The sequence below is a fragment of the Pieris rapae genome, chromosome Z, assembly GCF_905147795.1.
Source record: "Pieris rapae chromosome Z, ilPieRapa1.1, whole genome shotgun sequence".
Taxonomy (NCBI): Eukaryota; Metazoa; Arthropoda; class Insecta; order Lepidoptera; family Pieridae; genus Pieris; species Pieris rapae.
The window spans coordinates 94,493-100,649 of NC_059534.1; the positions used below are offsets into that span (position 1 = coordinate 94,493).

Sequence of the window (6,157 nt, forward strand, 5' to 3'; positions counted from 1 at the left end):
GGATTCCTGCCTGCTGCCTTGCCTTACATATGTAGCACAAATAAACTTGAATTTTAAAAAACAAAACAAAAACCAAAATACGTTCGTGCCAGCGTGCAATAGAAAGGAGTATTCTCGTAATTCAATTACGCGACAAACATCAAAGTGAATATATGCGCAGAAAAACTAAAATTATTGACGCTGAGCAATATGCCCTAAAACTGAAATAGAGATGGGCAGGCCACGTAGCGCGTTACACAGATGATAGATGGTCTAAAGCTGTAACCAAATGGACTGGTCCAAAAGGAACAACAAACAAAGGAGGACCAATAGAGCGATGGGCTGACGGAATCGAGAGAGTAGCTGGAAGAAATTGGACGACGATGGCACAAAATAAATTAGGCTGGAAAAAGTTGGAGAAGGCCTTCTCCCGGACAGGGGCCGCATCATAGTTAAAATTGTATTCATATCTATTTTATTTAAAACATGTAAATAGGATGTGGAAAAATAAAGGCTTATTATTATTATTTTATTATTATGTAAGGAATGTTGCGAAATGTGTTTTGGAGCTAATTGAAGCGTTACTATGTCTCCTGTCTGTCAAATTCCATCACATATTTGGATTCAGATACCTCTCTCCTTTTTTGAATTTTCAAGCGACTTTTAATGAATTTTTCACATGAAAATTTTTGATTATCCAAGATATTGAATACTGTAGGTACCTACTTGAATACCTAATTGTTGGATACGGCGAAAGATGCTAAAAATAACAATATAGGGAGACTCATTTCTTACATAATAACTCTTGGAAAAGGTTTCATAATAATTCTTTTTCTATCCTTACACATACATTCCGCCACAAATTAATAACGTTACTCGCTCGCTTAGTAATGTAATATTATGCGGTCACTTGTCTCTGTTGTACTAATTTTTATCAATAAATATATTTTTTTAAATTAATAAAAAAGAAAGAGTATAACAAAACAGTCTCTACATTAAACAATATCTGTTGCAAAATTTAGCCAATTATTATGTTTGAGATTCGCGCCATTTTGGACTGTCAGTTGATCAGATGACATGAAAATGATGTAATGCAACAGTCCAGTCATTACTCATTGCAACAATAGTAAAATAATGCGCTGAAATTGTGGAATTTATTTTTGAAAATATTTAATACTCCTAAATATTTTAGTCGGACATTTAATTTAAGTATTAAAAAATAATTTCTTATATTCATAGTAAGTGTAATGTGGTCTGTGGACTGCTCTGCTTAATTTTTTTGTTCCCGCCAAAACGCACAATTAATAGCTTCATTCTTACACAGGTGGGGCTATTCCAAATGAAAATTGAAGTCTAAATTTCACCCGCCTAGATAGCGTTATCCACATTTTCCTCTGATCTTTATAATACAATTCTTATATGTTCTATAATATTCAATTCATACCAAAACAATATTTCGATAATAAATAAAAAACTCGTTCCCAAGCCGCTGTTTTGTTTACGAAAATGTGATTTGAACGCGCGTTTTTTTAGGGATATATTCAAGTTTTTCGTTAGCCTTATCGGAGGGTCCATAGCTACAGCCGTAAGCGGTGTTGGTGAGATAGCCGCTCTAAGTACTCGCCACCAATATGTTTGAAGCGACAAAGCAATCAATATATTATTATACACTAAGTTCTAAAACCAGAAAATGAAAGAGACTTCTGTCTCAAGATCGCGGTGGTAACTGATTTGACCCTCTTTTGGTCAAAATCTTGAAAAAAACCATTAATTAAACTAGCTGTCCCAGCAAATATGCCTACGTTTTAGCAGCTGCATACTATTTTTTTTTTATTTTATAACAAAAGTACTGTTGCACAGGAATATTTCAGGATTGGACAAGTTGAGAAGATGTTTCAGATTGTTAATGTTCATGTATGTAAAGTGGTCAAAAGGGAAGAAGGAAAGTGTCGGGCAAAGAAAATGCGTGTCAGTGATATTATGTAAATTCAATAATACTACAAGACGTTGCTGTTTTGCATACCGTCACAAAAAAACCGATACCCTGAAGTTATCTATAGCCAATATTTTATTTTATTTGGGATATTTAAATAAATTTTCATTATTCATGGGTTTGGTTGATGCTCCTTGACAGACCTTGTGGCTCTGCCTGAAGAGGTCAACGGAATTCGAGTAAGTACTTGGTCAATGCACGAGTGAATTCACACAGTTTTTTAATTATTTATTAAATAATATAGTTATTTTTTTAAATATTTAAAACTCCTTTATCAATAAAAAAAATCAGTTCATAGTTAGCTTAACGTGGTCTGTGGTCTAACATCCTTAAATTTTTTGTTCCCGCGAAAACGCACTATTTCTTACACAGGTGGGGCTATTCCAAATGAAAATTGAAGTCTAAATGTCACCCGCCTAGATAGCGTTTTCCACATTTTCCTCTGATCTTTATGATACAATTCTTATATGTTCTATAATATTCAATTTATACGAAAACAAAACTTTGATAAAAAATATAAAACTCGTTCCCAATCCGCTGTTTTGTTTACGAAAATGTGATTTGATCGCGCATTTTTTTGAGGGATATATTCAAGTTTTTCGTTAGCCTTATCGGAGGGTCCATAGCTACAGCCGTAAGCGGTGTTGGTGAGATAGCCGCTCTAAATACTCGCCACCAATATGTTTGAAGCGACAGAGCAATCATCATATATAAACTGTGTTCTAATACCAGAAAATGATTAAACGAAAGAGACTTTGGTCTCAACAACGCGGTGGTAGCTGATTTGACCTTCTTTTGGTCAAAATCTTTGAAGAAAAACCATTAATTACTAGCGAATCCCCGCGAATATAACTTTCTTCACTTAGCCTAGCTTTTTAGAAGCTACAAACATATATATGGAAAATTGTAAGGTTTTTTCCCAACTTTTATCTACATAAAAACATTCAGTCAGTCAAGTCAGAGTTCAGTGAAAAAAATACTTAAAAAAAAATGGTTGGCAGTCCGAGAACTGAGTAGTATAATAGTGCAGGTTCAGCGTGCGACAGGAAGGATCCCGAGGTCGTAGGGTCGGTAAAATATGGCTTGGAGTCGAGTATGCTTTCTTTTGGAGCGCAAAATGGATACAAATATAATAATATACTTTGATTTGTCGTCACCACGTAAAGGAAATTATTTTGTCATCTGTAGTGAAACAATCGCTTGTCCCAACTCACTAGATAGTGGTTCCGATACACAATTATTCTAAAGATTTAAGAAGAATTGGAACACTGTTAACCAAAGGGACTTCATTAACAGCTGACGCTGGAGGCATATATTCTTGCAGAAGTGGCCGCAGACAGAATTTCTTTTTGGCCTCGAGATGACTGCAGAAAACTGTTGAATCTTACTATCAGTTTCTTAGGAGGCGTTCCTGGCATAGGCGTTTCATTTCGGAGAGTTGCTGGCCTCCATAGAGCTGTGTTGATGGGACGAACCTTGTTAAAAAATTATTTATTTTAACGGATGTTTATTATGTTTACGTTTATTAAACGGTACAAGTACACCTTCTATATTTAATCACCTTCCTAGAAGTTATAGATCGCTGCCATGTAATGTTTTCAAGGGGAAGGTGATTAGGTTTTTAAAGTCAAGTTGTTTTTATAGCTTGGGCGAATATTTGACCAAGAATTTTGACAACAATTGACTTATTATTATGACTGATGTTCTTATTATAAGACTTGATGAAAACAAATGTATAATTTTAATATACATTAGTAATGTGTGCCTGATTGTTTGGATTTTTATAATTGATCGTTATAAACTTGCAACTTTCTAGCAAATAAATGATTTGTTATTATTATTCAGTTCAAGGGAAGAAGAGATGGTACAACTTAAACGCACAGAATAAATAAATACAACGAATAAACCTAGACATCGCACATAATCACAAAACGAAATAGAAAACCTAGTGAGTAAATCCTAAAGATTCTTCCAGGCCCTTGGTCTCTCGTCATTTTTTTCTTAAGACGCCGAAACGTGGAACCGCTGATTATAGCTGCCAAAATATTGTTCATTCGTTGCGAGTAGTTAAAACTGAAATAATTTCTTAGGGGATTTAACCAAATTGCGTAGTGTCCCGCGAAACTAAAGGAAGGAAATGTTTTTCTGAGGAATAATGGACCACCTTTATTCTTATATATATATCTCGCAAGTGAAAATTGTTGATTATCAAAGAGATAGAATACTTTACTTGAATATCTAATTAACGGACACGGCGACAATTTGTGAAAATAACGAAAAAGCAAGTTTTTTTTCCGTAAATTATAACTCTTGCAAAAAATTTCCTAATAATTAAGTATTAATTAATTAAACGCTTACTTTTCTATGTGCACAATTAAATTTAATATTGTTTTAATAATTACAATCTATAAACAGTCTTGATTCTTAAACACGAATAAAAATGAAAATGTATAACAAAATAGTCACTATAAATTTAGCAAATTGTCAAATCAAACATTTTTCAGATTTAGCGCCATTTTGAACTATCTGTTTTTCTGATCTGAGCTGTTCAGCCAAAAGCAAAAAAAACAAAGATTTTTATAATTCGTTGTTTTAATTATTTACAGTTTATGCATAATAAAAAACTAAGGAAACCAATCGCGGCATAACATAAATAATTGAAAGCGCATTAAATTTACAAAAAAATCAGTATAATTACATAAGGGAACAAAAAAATCATAGTTTAATGTTGTTGTTTACAAAAAACATACTTATAATACTACATATATACAAGGGGATTTAAATCTCGAAGAAGTAAATAAATATTGGTATGAAGGGGAACAGACAGAAAAGCTAAAGAAATAGGTATATGTATTAGGAAGAATGGTCTTACTTAGGATAAGAAAAGAAAACATGAAACTATCAGTTGATTAGATGAAATGGAAATGCACATAACATGCTATAACAGTCAAAATATGGCGCTGACATCATTGATATACAAAAACCCAAGATGCACACTCAACGTCTAAAAAACGTCCTCAAAAAATGAGCGCAACATTCTAAATTATGCAATGTGCGCTCATTTCAAATAGTCTCGCGTCGCTCGCGTCTGGGAGCAGACGTTAAAAATGTCAAAGTGTTCTCTGAGAAATTGTAAAAATATTACGTCAAGAAGGCTAAAAAAGGATGGGATATCGTATTTTCGGTAAGTAAAAATCTTTATTGATTAGTTTATGTTGTTTTTAAGACTGATTATAACAAGCAATATGTGATTTTTATTTATTTATTCTAAAAACATCATTTAACCCACAAACTCTATATGGCCAACTTCAATGGCTGCTTGTTCAGTGTTAGAACAACGCATTAGTCTTCTTTTTATTTTAGTCGCATTATAAAAATGACCCTGTTCTAATAAGTGGAGTCGATTATTTTTATTTGTGTTTTTTTTATAAATAAATTTATGTACTATTGAACTTTTTTGTGTGTAGTTTTTGACAAATATATTTACGCTAATAAAGTGGTCAGGAGGTAGCCAATTTAACATTTTTTTAACGTTCAACGCAATAATATTTTGATATTGCTTACAGATTGAAATACCGGATGATGGCGGTGATACTGAAGTGTGTCCTACGGGTTCAATGTTTAATTTAGAAATTGAAAAGAAATTCAAATCTCCTACCAGTTTTAGAATCAGAATTTTAACATTTATTATTTGTTTTTTTGATATACCCATAGGCTACCCAAAACATATTTATGCACAAATAAAAGTATATTTATGTGTTTAAAACACAATTTAACAAACTCTTAAAATACTAAATAGTAATGTATAATGAAAAAAAAGTCATGTTCGACTCAATACCTTGTCCTACCGACCACGGTCGGTTGTAAAATTTTATTGGTTTAAGTACACTGCGTTGTAATAACAACTTTAAACAATTCGCGTAAGGTTGATTTTGCAATAATATATGCTTGTAACTTATAGAAAGAGACAGAAATATTTTCGGGGCACTTTCGAGCGTTACTTTTATTCGAGACTGTGCATCTTGGGTTTTTTGTATATCAATGGCTGACATTCTAGAATTTATTTTTAAAAATATATGATTTTCCTAGTTATTTAAGTCAGATATTTAACAGTAAGGAAAGTAATGTGATTTGTGATCTGACAAGCTTAAATTTTATGTTCCCGCCAAAACCCACAATTAATGC

General features: G+C 32.6%; 1 long non-coding RNA gene across 1 annotated transcript; it reads left to right on the forward strand.

Annotated features, from left to right (window-relative positions):
- Positions 1 to 4,893: 4,893 nt before the first annotated feature.
- Positions 4,894 to 5,659, forward strand: LOC123690565. The gene is made up of 2 exons (XR_006751184.1): positions 4,894 to 5,156; positions 5,539 to 5,659. It is a non-coding gene; the product is annotated as an uncharacterized LOC123690565 (long non-coding RNA).
- The last annotated feature ends 498 nt before the right edge of the window (positions 5,660 to 6,157 follow it).